Here is a 17,123-nt window from a genome sequence, read left to right on the forward strand (position 1 = left end):
CTGCCTGTTCCCAATAACTTACAGTCTCCCAATAGGGCTTTCTCTTTAAAGGTTCTACCAACTCCTAATAACACCAACCTGGAGGTCAAACCTCTAACACATGGGCCTTTGGGAAAGACACATCCAAACCATAAAATATCTCATATTCAGCTTAACTCTCACTTTCTTTCCTTCCACCTGAAGTTTGAGCACTCACATGAGGTAAAGATTTTTCTCTTTTCTCGCCTCACTCTTTCTTTATACTCTCTTTTTTCTGAGACTCTTTCTCCTCTGGTGCATTATAGTGAGAAGGAAAGATGAGAAATAGGGTGAGCAGCACCTAGGTGGTGCAAGGCTGGTTTTATAGGTGGTATTACAGCTGAGTCATTCTGTGTGACAGAGGCCCAAATGTAGTATTCCCAACGAATGTATGTGTGAAGTCTTTTGGGGCCCTTTAGGGATGTTCTGTGCAGATAAACAAGTCTTGTCTTGGCAATGTCTATTCCGATTCCAACCTGGTTATTTTCTCTACTGGTCTATTCCAAGGAGTATCCTGTAGTGTGTTTTTCTAGTTTATTCTTGCTGCTGTGATTCTCTTGCTTGGCAACATGTTCCTTAGGGTAAACACTGAGGTGACTCATCCTAGTTTTCCCATAGGCACTTGACACTGTGAGAGACCAGAAGGTGCCTTCCACCACAAACTATTTAGCCTTCCATCACAGACTCTTCAGCCTCCTGGTATGGACTCACATGGGCCACTACACTGAGCTCCAGGCCTTCAACTGGATGCTTTGGATCTCCAGTGTGCAGACAGACCTCTTGCACTCTTCCAGACCTGACTCTGTGGGTGGTCATTGTAAGCCAACCTTGTAAATTTTTATATATTTGTATATCTTGCATTAAATCTGCTTCTCTGGTAAGCACTGACTGATACAAGGAGTTATATCACAATTATGACCTTAGGAAGAGTGAAGAGAAATTATATATCTTTCCCCCAAACTCAAGGAAACTTATGCATCATTTCATTTAAATATCTGGAGGATGGGTTATCTCACCACCTGTAAGCACTATCTTGCCCAGATCTCTTTATCTCAGTGGCACTTAGACCTAAGGCACAATCTCAATTTGACTAAGGGAAGAATATCAATCCCATGGCAGAATCTTAGTTAGACACCAGCAGCATTTTACATGATAAGAAGTCAACAGTTATTAAAGATGCAATTATGTGGTTAAACATTATGACTTTAATCTATTAGTGCTCTTTTTCCTCCCTTAATTCTATATTTTAAACCTTAGGGTAGTTCATCTTAACTAGAGGGGAGTTTATCTCACCTTCCCCGGGAAAATTTGGCTATGTCTGGAGACAAAATGTCTGGAGATATTTTTATTGTCACATGGAGGGAAGAGAGGTTTCTACTGGTGTCCACTGAATAGACGCTAGAGATGCAGCTAAAAATCCTACAATAAGATTAATATCTTTGCCAATTAAACTTAATCATGGCAACTTGATTGGCTTTGCGGTCCCCTTGGGGGCTTGGTGGAGCCCTCTTGTGATTGTATCTGAGTGAATGGTAGAGGTGTGGGCTAGAGGTCTATGTCCGGGTCCTTGCCACTGACTCCCTGATGCTATTCCCTTCCTCTGCTTCCCCAGGAAATGAGTTAAGCAGCTTTTCTTCACCAAACCCTTCCACTGTAATGTTTGTGCCTTGGAACCCAGCAATTATGTACTGAATCTCCTTCAAATAGGAGCCAAATTAAATTTCCCTTCCTTTAAATGGTAGGTGTTGTGGTGTTGTGTCCAGCAACAGAAGAGCTGACTAATACAATGGTCCACCAAAGCGATTTGAAAAATATCTTAAGCTGAAAAGATGGGAACAATCAGCAGCTGCAGAAACACTACTTAAGTAAAACTTTAAGAAACATTTAAATTTAAGCAGAGCCTCCTAAAAATATATCTTCCACTGACCCTTCTCCAAGAGAGTTTCTTGTTTTTGAGAAGACTTAGCCTTGTATCAAAAAGCCTGACAAGTGTCCTAGGAAGCCCAACTTCACCCTGACATTTGTTAGGTTGCTGTGTATATTAACTGAACCTCTGGCTATGTAGCAAGTTTCTCGTTACCAAGTGCTCATGAGTATATGAATACACTTAAAAATTTCTCCTGTTCAGGGCTGGGGATATAGGTCAGTGGCACAAGTGCCTTCTTGGAAAGCACAAGGTCCTGAGTTCTATTCCCAGTACCTAAACAAACAAAAAATTTCTCCTCTTCATCTAAAATTGTCACTTGATTTTCATGCTCCCTACTATTCTACAGTTTGAACCTAAGTGCGTAGAGGAAAAGATTTTCCTACCAATACTGATAATATACACAGAACAGAATCTCCTCCCCACCTTTCCAACACAGATGCACATTTTAAATATTAAAATATATCAACAAGAATAAAACCAACCTAGTCAAGAACGAAGAAAACTGTATTTATTTGGGGTTAATTAGGATTGCACTCTGGGAAAATTCAGATTTGAGTAGTCTTAAAAATGTGCTCAGGGGTTTTACAAAATGGCGGCTGTATTTATGGCGTTTGAACTGCAAGTTGGGGGGTGAGGTGGTTGGTCATTCTATCACTTACTAGCCAGGAATTAAGATTGGTGCTGGCAAAACCTAAGCTGTTTTATAAGAAAGGGATTGGGTGCCAGCTTAGTCTCTGGGCAGTGTGGGGGAAGGGGTTTGTTGTACAGAAGATCAGCGAAAGTCAACAATACAGTGCTTCTGGAAACTGATTTGGCCCACTCCAGGGCTACACTGCATGGCATGTGTGCAGTCCAGTTCAAAGATTCAGCAGCAAACGTATAGGAGACTGGATTCAGCAATGACTTCTGACTCCATCTTTCTCCCTTTCTTCCTTTCTCCTTTCTCTCTTTCTTTCTTCTTTTCTTTTGTGTGTGTACGTACAGAAATGTTTGAATAATGTTCAGAGGATATTAATGATGGATATTTATAGGTGGTCAAATTTGGAGTTATGTCCCCCACTCATTGCTTCTTCTCCCTGATCTTTTAAAGTTTATTTTTTAGTGACGAAGGTAATGTTTATAAAAGTAATACATTTATTCTTTCCTATAAGAAAGGCAACAAAACCTTTTTAGTGGATCCTGCACGGCTCAGGAGAAAATTCCAACTTCTCTGTTTTCTTGTCCATACAAAACTAGAAATGGTACAAGTCCCAGTAACTAAACCCCAAAATATGTGTGCCTGTTTGGTTGAAGACTATTTTGGGAGCTGCTAGTAGTGACCTTTCGGTGCTGGAAGGAGCAGGTCAGTCTTATTTTAACCTTTTTCTTGTTCTCCTTGGTCTTCCAGAGTGAAAACACACACCAAGATAATACCTCTGAATATCCCTTCTCTACTCTGGTCACACGCCATTCAGGTGAGGTCTGTTTGTGTCTTGGGAATTGTCTCATTTTCTGCTTCATTTTGCCAGTACTGATCTGTCATTTGCACACGCCATGGAGAGATGTGGCGGATGGGAGGGAGGGATGAGGCCTTTCTCCCACACTTGCTGACTCTTCACAGAGGAACAAAGCTCTTTCATCGCTACATCTCTTATTTGCACAAAAATTGCAGAAATTATATAATGTCCAAATTTTTCCTTGAATAATATTCACTGAGCACATGAAACAATGGCTCCTTTTCACTTTTAAACACACACACACACATGCGCGCGCGCGCACACACACACACACACACACACACACACACAGAGTCAACCTCCTTTCTTTATGGGCACCAAAGCAAAGCATATGTGCCCTATTTGGAGAATGCAAATGCCTCCAGCAGCAACATTTCTTTCACCAGCTCTCAGCAAGTGGCCATTTAGGCTTAATTGCTCCTCACAGCGTAGTCCAATTAAGAACGGGCATCAGCAGGGTAAGGGCTATTTGTTAATCCATAAAAGATATGAGAGACAGCACTTGTTTTGCCTGCGGTTTTTATTCACATGTTTGGGTGAAAATGTGAACAGCTGGAACTCTTGGCAAGTGATATGTGTGTGTTTTTAACCTGTTGGTTATGGGCAAGACAAGTGTATGGATGTATTTTCCAAAACACAAAACCAAACTTTTTGTTCCATTTGAAAGGAGAACTTAGATATTTCTGAAACCACTCAAGCATGTTTGAAACTGTAGTTGGAAGCCAGAGTTAGCTGAGAGGAGAAAATCTCTGGAACTCTGAGCCCAGGGAGAGCAATTTCCTTATCAAAGTGCCAGATTCTATCAGAGCATGTCATTGTGGGATGCTGCTGTTGTTTTAGCCTTCTCCTTAGACAGAGTTTTGATTTTTCGAGAATTTGCTTTCTGTGAGCTATTTTGACTCGGTTCAGGGAGAATTGTGATTCTATATCAGAGATAGGATCAGCTGATAAGAAGTGGGAGTGTGGGTGTGTAGCTGTGGCTGTTGTGATTCAGTAAAATAGGCAAACATAGGAAGAAAAATATATATTCTATAGCTGTAAAGTGTTTTCAGCTAGCTCGAAGGTTCCCACACTTTCTTCTGCATGAAAAGAACCTGACGTGTGTCAGCCGTGCTCTGTGCTGCTTGCTGCTTTCTTACCAGTCTAGAGGCTCTGCTCGTTAGAGAGGGGCGGGTCAAACAAGATGCAGTTCAGGCTACTCAGAGTTCCAGTGTGATACTATTGTCTAGAAAAGTCAGACTCGAGTTATCAGAGGAAGTTTGGGAAGGTAGGAATTTGACTCTCTTGGCAAGGGAGAATTTTACTCTTGGCCGTGGGCACCTTTGTTTTCCCAGAGTACAGGGAGATTGATTGCTAGATGTCTTCCATAATTTACATATTTGTTGGGCAAAGGGAACTGTCGACCCATTTCCTTGTTCTTCCTTCCCCAGTGTCTCCCTTTCCTAGTCCACGAATTCCTGGAGGACTCTTCTCCATCCGTAACATAACTCCTGGTTTCCTTAACCTTCTCTGTACGGCACAGAGCAGGGTGGGTAAGTCTGCAGTTATTCATGCATCTGGGCTGCTCCCTAGTCAGTCAGTGTGGCTTAGCTTGGGTTAGAGATTTTCTTGTTCTTTGGTTAAATGGAAGCCTCTCCCTGGCATCTCCTACTTTGTTCTGTTTTTATTCTATTGCCTGTTATTAACCAACATGATTTGATGAGTGAAACCTTTGCTGATTTCAGGACTGCACCCACTGTCAAATTAACAGTCCTATTCCAGAAAATGTGTGCACCCACTTACCTCTAGGTTTGTATCCACGCTAGCTGCTGGCTTCGGGTGATGATATTTACCCAGCTCATTGAAATGTCACACTTAGGACTGAGCCCTATAAATTATTATTGTGCTCCTGTTATATTGTAAAGATAAAGGTCAGATCAGAGCTCCAATTTATTCACTCCCAATGATGCATTTCTGAGAATTTGTAGAAAAATAAACTATTGGATTTTTCAGTTAAAATTATATATAAGCAAGAATGAGCTTTTTTTTTTTTTTTTTTTTTCAAACAAAGGAAAAGAAATAACCACAGAACCAGCAGTTCTTGGCATGCCAGGCTTCCTAGTTACTTTGGGAGGCTGAAGCAGAACGGTTGCAAGTTTAAGGCCAGTCTGAACAAGGCAGCAAGATTTTATCTCAAAACCAAACTAAAAAGGATAAAAAGGGCTGGCAATGTAACTCAGAGTGTTTGCCTAATGCATGTAAGGCCCTGGCTGAATCTCTAGTGAGAGAGACAGAGAGAGAGAGAGAGAGAGAGACAGAGACAGAGACAGAATGAGAAAGGCTCATCTGAGTAAGAAACATTACCTCCAACCTCCGACATTGTCCCTATTTTCTGGCATTCCTTTAATAATGATTAGACAAACATCAAAGAAGAATTCAGGAAGACTAAAAGAATGACTAGGAGTTGATCACTGCATGGTGACTGTGTAGGTAACTCTCTCCTCTGGGACCACTTTGGTTCCCCATGGAAAGTTATTTTGGTGGCTGGAAATTCCACCTCTCAAGCTGAGCACCTTTCTTTTTTTCTTTTTTTTTTTTTTTGGTTTTTCTCCGGTACAGGGAGCCGAACTCACGACCTTGCACTTGCCAGGCAGGCGCTTTTGCTGCTGAGCTAAATCCCCAGCCCCTGAGCGCCTTTGTTAACAGGTAGACACAAAACACTTGGCTCTTCACCTTGAACTACAAACCCTAGAGCTTGATAACCCTCGCACTGGCAGCCAGGGAGGCAGCTCAGTGAGGAGGCAGTAACGGTGCTATTCTGTCTTCCAGGACAGGTTGAGGGCCCCTCCACTCATTTCAGAGCACCCTCCCACCTGGACTCTTGACTGCAGCAGTTCCTTGAACAAGCTATGGGCTGAGTATTGTTAGCTATCAGGGCAACAGCTCTCACTCACACTTAATAAAAAGTCCCAGACCATCTATAGCAAATGATTTTTTCCTCCATAAAATTTGGCTTTGGAGCTTTGAAAGAATCTACGAGGCTCACCTCCATTTCTCTCGCTCATTTATCACCCCTTCAAGGATTATCTCCACTTGGAGAGTGATGTTTGAAGGGTTTAGTCTTCTGAACTATTTGGACAAGAACTGCTGGGTAATCTTTTGCTTGCCTCTCTCACTCTGTGATTCATCTTTCTTCCTCAGTTTTAAAATTTCTCAATTGAATCTCATTGCCCTTCTTTTAACATATTCCCTTTTCTTTTCTGTCTCTATTTAGTTTTTTAGTCTTTATTAATTAATCCACAGTAATTCTCACTAAAAACTCAAAGTCATATGACGTGGCTGGTACTGCACTGGACATGGTAAGGAAAGGATGATTTTTATATTATTTAAGTCATTGGCTAATCTTTGTTACTTCAGTAGGAAGAAGAAAAAATGTGATTGGGTTTTTAAAACCCTAAAACAGTGCACCAGTTGGGGATTAATAAATACATATTTATTCCATGTTATTATGCTTGTAGTAGAATGTTACCATATTGACTTTCAGATATTTTAATATTTCTTGCTTCTTCTGAATATTTACAGAAAAAATTGGAGAAAAATATCTATCTTTAAGTGCCACCATTGTGTTTCCTTTGGTTCCACCATTCAAACATCATGAGTATGTTTGAAAATGGTCATTGCCGCTGCTAACAGGTTTCTCTGAATGGGACACACTTTATCTTGAAGAGAAACAGAATCAGCTAGTAGGAAGAAGAGATAGCTTGCCACCGGCAGCAATAAGGAGGCAGGTGCTGGACTTGACTTTCCTCTTTCTCTCAGCTTAGGTACTTTCTTCTTCATTTTTCTGTGTACTTTCTATTTTCCTCTAGGTTGAGTGCTTTTGACCCATTTTTGAGTTTACCATCTTTCTCAAGAGACATAAGCAGCTGTACTGCTATGTTTGGCTTCAAACCAGAAGCTGGAAAATAAGCACTGCTAAATCTAAGTCATTTCCAAATCATCTTTCATTCCTTCCTTCACCCAGCTTGTCCTGCAGAATTACCTTTGCATAAGACACTCTTGTAGGCAAATGGGTTATATGAGTGAACCAAATAAACCAAGATCCTTGGTCTTGTGATTCTTGGATTCTATTGGCAAGACAAATAATAAATAATAAGTCAGACAAATGACTTAATTCTCAAGGTTATTAGAAGATGAGTGCTATAGAAAGCAATAAAAGATTTGCAAAGTAAGGGGATCACATGTATGGGACTGGTTGCAGTTTTCAAATAAATATCACAAAGTTGGCTTCATTGAGGAAGTGGTGTTGTGATTAAGTTTAGTTGTGTCAATTTGAGGGTTAGTAAAGCACATTCCTGGATGGGTCTGGAGGTTCAGCCTTGGATACTCTATCTGGTTCCTTGGTTCTTTCCCTCTGGCATTGTTTCCCTGCTCTGCTTCCTGGCTGCTGTGACCGAAGCATCTTTGCTGTACCTTGCCCTTGTGCCATGATGTGTCTTGTCTGTCTTTGAGCCAGTGGATGATGACAGACTGAATGTCTTGGAATTGTGAGTGTAGTGGATTGATAACTGGTGGTCAACTTGTAACCCTCAGCTGAACTGAGTACGTGTGGTGCTGGGTGTGGGAGGCCCACCTGGGGACTATTGCCAGCAGCATAAGAGGCAGACCTGGAGAAGAAGAAGCAGGCTGTTGGGAGCTGAGAGAGGCTGTGGGGAACTGAGAGAGGCTGTGCGGAGCTGGCTTTCCTGATGAACTTGGCTGTTTTCATCCTCTGAGGAGCTCAGGACCTCGTTAGCACTGAGAATGGCTTCAGTTCACTTTGGAGAGCTCTGGTCCTCACTTTGAGCATTCCTTCCTGGTTCCGGAGGGGAAGATGGTGCACTGCCGGCCTCCAGGAAAAGCTTGCTGCACTGGTTTCCCTGATGGGAACTCAGCCATCCTGATCATCGGAGGAGCTCGGGACCTCACAGTTGCTGAGGATGGCTGTGCTACCTTTTAGGGGAGCTGTGGTTCTTGTGAGCATCACTTCCTGGCTCCAGTGCAGATCCCTCAGCCTGCTAGCACAGATCCTTCTTCCTGCTGGCACAGACTTTGTAGATTCCACCACTGACCTTTGGGCCTTCCCAGCAGATCCGTGAAACAGGCCTGCATGAGACGTTGTCATGGGCTCTGGGCCTCCAGTTGGATTCGTGGGAGGCGTTGTTATGAGCTCTCGGTATTCAGCTCAACTCATGTAGGACATTGTTGTGGGACCCAGAGCCTCAGCTGGATTCCTTGGTCTTAGTGTGTGGACAGATTTCCTGCACTCTTTTGTATACTGTTCTTTGGGTGACTTGTAAATAATCATATAAAGTATGTGTCCTGTATTATGTTGTTCCCCTTGCAAAATAAGCCCCAAACCAACACAGTGAGTCAAATTAAACTCTTTTCCTTTAAATTGTGGGTATTAGGTACTATGTCCCAGCAACAGGAAAGCTACAAGCACTCTCAAAAATTTCACGAAGAGTGAGCTGCACCTAGCTTTGCCACAGGTTATTTAAACACAGTGTGGGAATGACCACTGATTTGTAAAATGAGCCACTAAGAGAAGAGATAGGACAACAGTTTTTCTCTGTTTCCTCCTGGTGTTGGGAAAATATCTCTGTAGTAGGCAAACATGGCTTAGAGATTTTAGAGCATATTGTGAATAGTGTGTTTTCTATTTTTTAGTACAATGTAGATACACTTCTTTTGGTTGGTGCCTTATTTCTAGACCACTAGGTGGTATCCATATAAAACCATAGTTTTAATTTAGAGATGCTTGTGCAAAAGGATGTCACAGAGTTTCTATAAAGAATTTTTGTTCATTCCACTTGAGATTTGGGTCTTGGATCTGTGTGTGTGCAGAATTGATTTCTCTTGTTAGTAAAGATGTTATCTATGTGCAAAGAATTGCACAACCTTTATTTTTCATACAGATAGTTTATAATCATTGCCTTACTCCTATATTCCATTATGTTAATAATTACAATTTGTAATTTTCCCAACTGTGAAAAAATGATTCTACAACATGTATCTTTTTGTGATATCTAGAGAAAGAATTTTAAAATTGTTTGGCTGTTCATAGCATTTCTAATGGAGACTGACTATTTAATTCCCTTCTTTGAGGAAACTTGGAGTCTGATAAGTAATATGTCAGAAATGATTATGGAAAAGCAAACCATGAATGTGTCCCAAAAGAATAAGTATATCTTTGGGAAATGAAAAGAATCTCCTGAATTTTCATCCTGTCACATGTTAAATTGAGAGCCATTTAGATGAGATCCACACCATCATACCCAATGCAGGGCCCAAGTTTGATGTTTTAAAACAGATTGACCCCCCACCTCCCAAATGTGGATGCAAGAGCAGCTACTGTTTTGTGATAACTTTGTGTGGTGTGGCTTAGGGAAAAAGAATGGGGATTCCACAGACCTTGGAATAGGCTGGTGGTAACTTTAGAATAATAATCCATCTTCTAAGGGTCACACAGTGGACCCAGACACTCACTGGGAGGACAGGTGGAGCCACACTTCTGCTGAGAGGGAGCTAAACATGGGGCCAGTGGGCAAACAGGGTGAGCAGATGTTCTTGACTGAGGAAAAGGAAGGCTTGTTGCTCAAATGCTCATTCCGTTTTGAAAGCATCACCATGAGAGAGAAGGGATCAGAAAGTGCAAAGTGGAGAGGCAGGAATTGCGTAGATACAATTCTTCCCCCCAGCACACAATTTACTGACAAAAACAAATCCTTCCTTTCTTGAGTTTTCACCCATGCTTTCCAGGGTTGCCAACCAGGGGTTCTGATATCTGAGCTGCAACTCCTTTCTGTGTCCCCCATTCATTAGGTGGCTGTGGTCCTGGCACTTCACACTCTAGGTTCTCTTCTCACCTGAAAAGTGAAGATAACATGATTTATTTCTTACAGCATGGGTGAGAGTTCTGTGCATTTTAGAAGAAAAGATAAAGAATACCCTAACTTCTATTTTATTTTAACACATGCCTAGGAAAATAAACTCTAGAAGATTGTACCATTCATACAGCAAAGTTTAAGAACCACCTATAAAATGTCCTACATTTTTACTGACTTCATCTGAGGCACAGTGGTTGCACTCTCCAGAAAGCTTTGGGTTAAAGTCATTAAAGGGTCAGAAACAATTTCAAACTTTTTCTTTTTCTGATGAGTATGTTGCCTTGAATGATAAAACCTTAGAGAAAGTTCCAGACTATCCCACATTATATTTGGCTAGAATGAAGATTGATGTAAAGTTTTCATTCTGCCCTTCTAAATTTAACAGTCTGTGTCATTTACAGCCAGGCATATATTAAAGGACTTGGTGATGGTTAAAAACAGCAAATTTATTTATGTATTTTCCATATTATTTCTCTGGACAGAGTTGTGATGGCCTTGTCGACTCTCAATCATTTTTTTAAATGACTTACAGCTCAGTCAATCATCCAAGGGCTGATGATTAAGGAAATGGATTATTTAGCTCCGTGCTCTTCTTTGTATCTTATTTCTCCATCACCAGGGATAATGGGAGACAGCCACACCTGTTAGACATTTTATCCTTATGGATGGAAGTGTTTATTTTGTGTTCACGAGTACTGTATTTGTGAGCTACACATTCTGGCTGTGTACCTAAGGAACAAGGATCTTTCAGTTTCTCTGTGCCTCACTTTTCTAATCTGTAAAATGCAACGAAACTAAAACCTTCCCTATAGAGTTGTTGTGAGGACTAAGAGAAACGATGAATGTAAATCATACAGAATGGAAGCTGGGGGTAGTGGCATATGCCTGTATTCCCAGCACTCTAGGAGGCTGAGGCAGGGTGATTGCAAGTTTGAGCTCAGCCCGAGTAACTTAGTGACTTAATAAGACACTGTCTAAAAATTAAAAAGCACTGGGGCTATAGCTCAGTGTGAAGACCCTGGGCTTAATCCTCAGTACTGGAAAACAAAGGAATACAGCCTCGTGCCTGGTTACAATAAATGCTACATAGGCATTGGTTATCATACTGGACACAGTATATCTTTTTGTAGCTCTTGGAAGGGGACACCTGGCTTGGGCTCTTTTCTTTCCCTCTGCCTGCTGGTCCCTTGATAATAATTATTTCGTTTACCTATCTATTGCTGTGAAACAAATACCTGAAACTTAATGATGTATAGTAAGAATGATTTGTTTTTCATAATTGTGGTTTGACTGGGCTCAGGTGGATGGTTTTTTTCTGCTGCTGTAGACTAAGGTCACTCCTGGGGCTACATTTTGTGGCTGAACGTCCTAGGGTGCCTCTCATCTTCAGGACTTCTTTCTTGTGGCCCCTCACTCTTCAGCAGTTTAGCCCGAGCTTTTGTGTAGCGTGGTAGCTGGCTTCCAAGACAGCAAAAGCAAGAGCTGCCAGGCTTCTTACAGACCAAGCCTAGATCTAAACACTCACTTCTAACACATTTTTTTTGGTCAGGCAAATCGTGATACCATCTCACAATCAAGGAAATGAGAACAGACTCTACTTCTTCACAAGAAATGCTTACAGAGATGAAGGAATTATTGATAGTGATTTTGGAGACCATATGCAGCAGCTCATCCTATAGTTCTGTTTGTAGGATCCTTTGGAAAGTCACCAGTTGTCTTAGTCTGTTCCTGCTGCTATAAATAAAATACCTTAGACTGGGAAATTTATAAGCAACAGAAATTTATTTCTTACTGTTCTGGAGGCTTGAAGTCCAAGATCAAAGTGTCAGTAGAGTCAGTGGTGAGGGTCTATCCCACATGGATGGTGCCATCTGTTTGTCCTTATACAGAAGGGCCAAAGGTACTGACAGAGGCTCCCTCAAGCCCATCTCTTAATACTAGTACATTGAGGAGCAGTTTCAGCATGTGAATGTTGGGGACACACACACATTCATACTATAGCACCAATAGAATAGCCCAAACCCAAGCATTCCTCATATCTGCACTATCCCTGCCATGCTGAGTCTTGGGAAGCCTGTCATTAATTTACTTGCCTTTTATGATCATTTTATAGCACAGAAACCTTAAAGAGTCTGCAGTCCCAGTGCTTCAGAGCAGAGGGTTCACAAGTTCCAATGAAGCGTGTGTTGCTATGGAGTCAAACCCAGACTTTGGGGTAGTTTGAGAGATTTTCTTGGGGTTCCTTTCCTTCCTCTCGCTTTGAGGAAAGAAATCACCTATTTCTTGCCCCGGGATTCAAATTGACTGAAGGATGGAGGAAACTCCTACCACCATGTAACTCTCCATTTGTTTCTCCTCCCCTCTCCTATCTACTTCGAGTCTGCAATTCAGCAGAATAATAAGGTGCAAGAGCTGGAGTTCACCTTGGAAGTAGTTTGGTAGTTTACATGAGAGACTGTATTGCTCTCCTCCCTCAATCTGAAAATAATAGTGAGATGATGAGTAGGGGTGGGGACTTCCAGTCAAGTCCTCTCCTCTGCAGGCGCTCCTCCTTTCACCTATCTGTGTGCTGGGCTTCCATGTAGGTTCTAGCTAAACAGTAATTCCAATAAAGCAGCCTAAGGTCTCTGGAACAAGGCCTGCAGGTGGAGCCCTGTGTTCAGGCAGAGCTGTGGGTGGAGGAAAGTAGCCCAGGTATCTGGGGGAGGCCAAGTAGAGAGTACTGGACAGGTGGCTGGAGGGGAAGGAAGGACAGGAAACTGCACTGACCAGACATCTGAGGATGCATGGGGTTGGAAGGGAGAGGAAGACGAAGTATAACAATGTGAAGACCTTGAGTGCCACTTATGAGGTCAAGTGGAAGGAAATGGGATTGCCTTTTGGGAAAATGAACCATGAGATGGTACGTTCTAGTTTTGACAACTGTGGCCTGTACATTTTTCTTCTCCCTCTTTCCAAACCCATTGCTTAGTTTCTCTCCTAGATGTGGAGAGGTATTCCAGGCAGCCAAGTCTGAAGAGGAACTATATTCTCCTAGCCCCACACTCACATGAACTGGTCTGTCTTGGTGCCTCAGGAACTTGGCTGGCTATTGATGAGTCCAAGGAAGAGCTACATCTCCAGCACCCTATGCCACCATCCCTTTCTCACTGGCAATGCCTTCATCTTTATAAAGGGTCAGCAAGAAGATACCTATCTTTAGACAAAGGACAAACACCAGGAACATATCTTCAGACTGCCTCATTTTCCTTATTCAAATACATCAAGGAAATAGTTTCTCTCTCTTCCAGCTGTTATGAGATCTTTTGATATAGTGTGTATGATTCTTTGGATAAAGGCATAATGTAAAGCAAAATTGTATTAATAAGATATTACTTATATTAATCAATATGAAATGCAATAGTATGCTGGGGTGAAGAAGTCAGGAAAAATCACTTTAACCCCTCTGGGATCTGTAAGACCAGACACTTTCCAATGCTTCTTGCTAAATACTCAGCCTGGAAATTGTCCCCCAAAGAGCAGTAAAACATGTAACTCTAGTGTTTGTGTTAGATTGAAATTATGGCTTGGAAAATTCTAGCATTCTCTTCAATCATAAAAGGAGTGAGAGATGTTAAATTTCATGTAATTATCCAGTCAGAATGGAAGCTACATCATATTCTGTGCTCTATGTGATAACTGTTTAAAAAGGTCAAGGTTCTTATGTTCCTTGTGTATAGACCATACTCTAATTGAACATCCTAATGTGTCTGACAGATGGAAAATAGCTCATCTGGAGCCTGAAAGTCCAGTCTTTCATTCACATAACCTAATAACATAGGATTATTACTTTAGTATTTTATACAGATCTGTAATACAAACCCTACTTCCAAGGATAACAATCATAAAACGTTGTTGTTATATTTTTTTTCATGGAGCTACAAGGAGTTCATAGTTGTAGCCATCTCTCATTAAACCAAGAGAACAGGGTCACATTGTTTTTATTTTGCAAAGTCAGGCTTTGAGTTACTGAGAGTTAAACAATGTCTCTGGGTTCTCAAAAGCCATGAGTAGAATTGGGAATCAAGCCAGGCTTCCTGATTTTTCTGGGCTTTCTAATCATTCAAAAATGTAGAAGTCTTTCAGAGTTAATTCTGATGCTAACAAGCCCAAGAGCCGTGTACCTTTTCTATATGTCATTTTTCTTGTCTATTATTTGGCATTCATAAAAAGAAGCCAGTGCCAGCTAACACCTTGGGAATTTCTGGGCAGGGGACCAATAAACTAAACCAAAACTGAAAGTACAAGCGAAGCCAAAGCCAAGCTAGGCCAAACAAACCACCCCATAGTCATTGGCCCAAGTACAGTATTAGCATTACACAAAAAATATAGCTTTAAAGACCTAAAAAAACAGTACAGCTCATGAAAACATTCAGTCCTCCACCCCATAGCCATTCATAATAAGAGCAGAACATTCTATAGCATCCTGATGTTTCATTTAAAAAATCCCAAGAAAGAGGGACTTGATCATGTTCTTTCTGCTTCTTCTACCTCTCTTCTTATGGTCACTCTTGTTTTGTCTCTTTCATATTCATTTATCTCCTCTCTTTGTTCTTTCTGTCCTTGGGGTATGCCCTAGTTTGCAATTTCATTTCTGCTTATACCCTTCCCCTGGGAGATTTTATCTACTCTTTTTTTGCTTTAATTACCAAAATTTAATGCCAAAATTGATATCACTGGTCGAGGGCTCCTATCTGAACATCTCCATGTGACTGGACCTTGGGCTCCTCCAGTTGGATATGTCTCAAAGTGAACATTTTCTTCATTTCTTAATCCCACTCTCCAATTTCCACTTCCCTTCCACTCTTCTGTCACCTATCAAAGTTGAGGACATCATCATCCCCTTGGTTCAACAGCCCAAAACTGGTGTCTATCTCAACAATTTCCACTCCATCACTTGCTGTTTTGCAAAGTCCTGTCAGTTTCATCTCCTATATGTCTCTCTCATCTGCCCATCTTGATCCATCTCTATGGACGCATCCAGCAAGTCTGTCCTACTGATCTTGTACTTTGTCTGGTCCAGCTGGCCTCATACACCTGATATACATCACTGCCTCTCACTCAAGGGTGGAAACCACTGGACAGAAAATGAACATCCAGGGTGTAAGTATTCTGGTCTTGATTCTGCCACTAACCAGCATATCAGCTTGGACAGAGTGCATGATTTATTAAGGGACCCACTTGTCTCATTGGTTACAGTGGGAAGAAATAGCGTTTTGTCTTCTAGAAATTGGGGTGTTAGCCAGCTGATCTCTGAAGGCCCTTCCAGTTTTAATAACTGTGATTCTGCACAAGACCTTACATATTCTGACACACTGAAGTGACAATCAGCCACACATTGATCAAATCTAAACAATACACAAAATCAACATTTTTGACATGTAATTTTTCATGCTTTTTTAGTTACCTAACACCTTTTTGACATTCTGTATTTTGGAGTTTCTCATCTTATGATTCCTACAACTCAAAACAGATGGGACAAACTCAGTATCTCAGCCTCCAGTAAAACTGAGACACACTCATGTTAACTCAAACCTGGCATAAAATGCCCTTTTCCTGAGATTTAAATTTGAAAAATGATAGAAAGGAGAAGAAAGAAAAGTCATTCTGGCAATAAAGGCAGAAAGACATCTTGTAGAAGGGCACTGGCAGCAGCCTGGTGTTAGTATTGCCACAGTCCAGTTCTGATGTTGGAGCAGAGAGCCAGGGCAGGTGGCAAGAGGGTCTTTATTGGAGTTTCTGATACTCCAATGAAACCACTTGGCCTTATTTATGGTTTCACAGCTTCCAAGGCTTCCTATGTGGACATTGTGTAGGATACCAAGTATTCTTCAAAAAATTACATCGTTGTTTAAACAAGTTTTGATGATGTTTGGAGCTATAAATGATAGATCAGTTGGAACATCATCTTCTCTGGGAAGTTTTTATTCACCCTGAGATTACATTAACTCTCCCTGCTGTATGTTCTTAGAATAGACAGTACTCTTCCTCTTCTAACATGTGTATACATTTTCTAAATGACCCAACCATCTGCTCTGCTACTTTCAGCTCTCTAGGGTGTGTGTTTGGGTCTGCTTGCTCTTCTCTGTCTTGTTAGCACCTGCCATATTGGATAGCTTTCAGTAATCACTCCATAGATGTTGAACTGAGTTGAATTATTGACATCTAAGGGATTCATGCCATTCCCAAACCCTGGATTTCATCTTCATTGTTTTGTCTTTAAAGACAAAAAATGGATACTTGTAGTCTTCATTTTTGCAGTGTTGGAGAATGAATGCAAGGCTTTCAGAACCAATGTGGAGATTATTTGAACTTTTGTTAGGTTTGATTCATTATTATGCCTTTTTGAGTTTGGAAGTTACTCACTTTCTTAGAAATTTCCAATTTTAAAAGGAAGAACAGGGATTTGGCTAAAGTTGATAGATTAGCTACATGCACTCCACTCATTTCCTCTTAAGGGTTCACTAAGATAGTGATTAAAAGTGTATAAAAACCTAAAGGAGAAAGGGAACAGGAACCCCTTGAATACAGAGGAGAGGATGTCAGAGTAGGCCAAAGGAAATTAAGCCCAAAGTGTGTAGAGCTGGGATCATAGGCCAGAGATAGTCATCTTTCTTCCCTAGAATATGATGCTGTCAGGCAAAATAGAGAAGTGAGATGGGGTGTGGGTAGTGGTGTTCTGGTAAATGTTTTATAACCAGTTCTTTAAAAAAGAGATGGGGGGAGAGAGAGAGA

The 17,123-nt window shown here is 41.2% G+C and overlaps 1 long non-coding RNA gene across 1 annotated transcript in view; it reads left to right on the forward strand.

Annotated features, from left to right (window-relative positions):
* The window catches only part of LOC102027692, a 52,383-nt gene that overhangs the window by 21,425 nt on the left and 13,835 nt on the right, over positions 1-17,123 (forward strand). The window contains exon 2 of the long non-coding RNA XR_262375.1: positions 3,333-3,399. This is a non-coding gene — a long non-coding RNA (uncharacterized LOC102027692). The remainder of the gene's footprint in view (positions 1-3,332; positions 3,400-17,123) is intronic.

The sequence above is a fragment of the Chinchilla lanigera genome, unplaced genomic scaffold, assembly GCF_000276665.1.
Source record: "Chinchilla lanigera isolate Chin_1 unplaced genomic scaffold, ChiLan1.0 scaffold00045, whole genome shotgun sequence".
Lineage (NCBI taxonomy): Eukaryota > Metazoa > Chordata > Mammalia > Rodentia > Chinchillidae > Chinchilla > Chinchilla lanigera.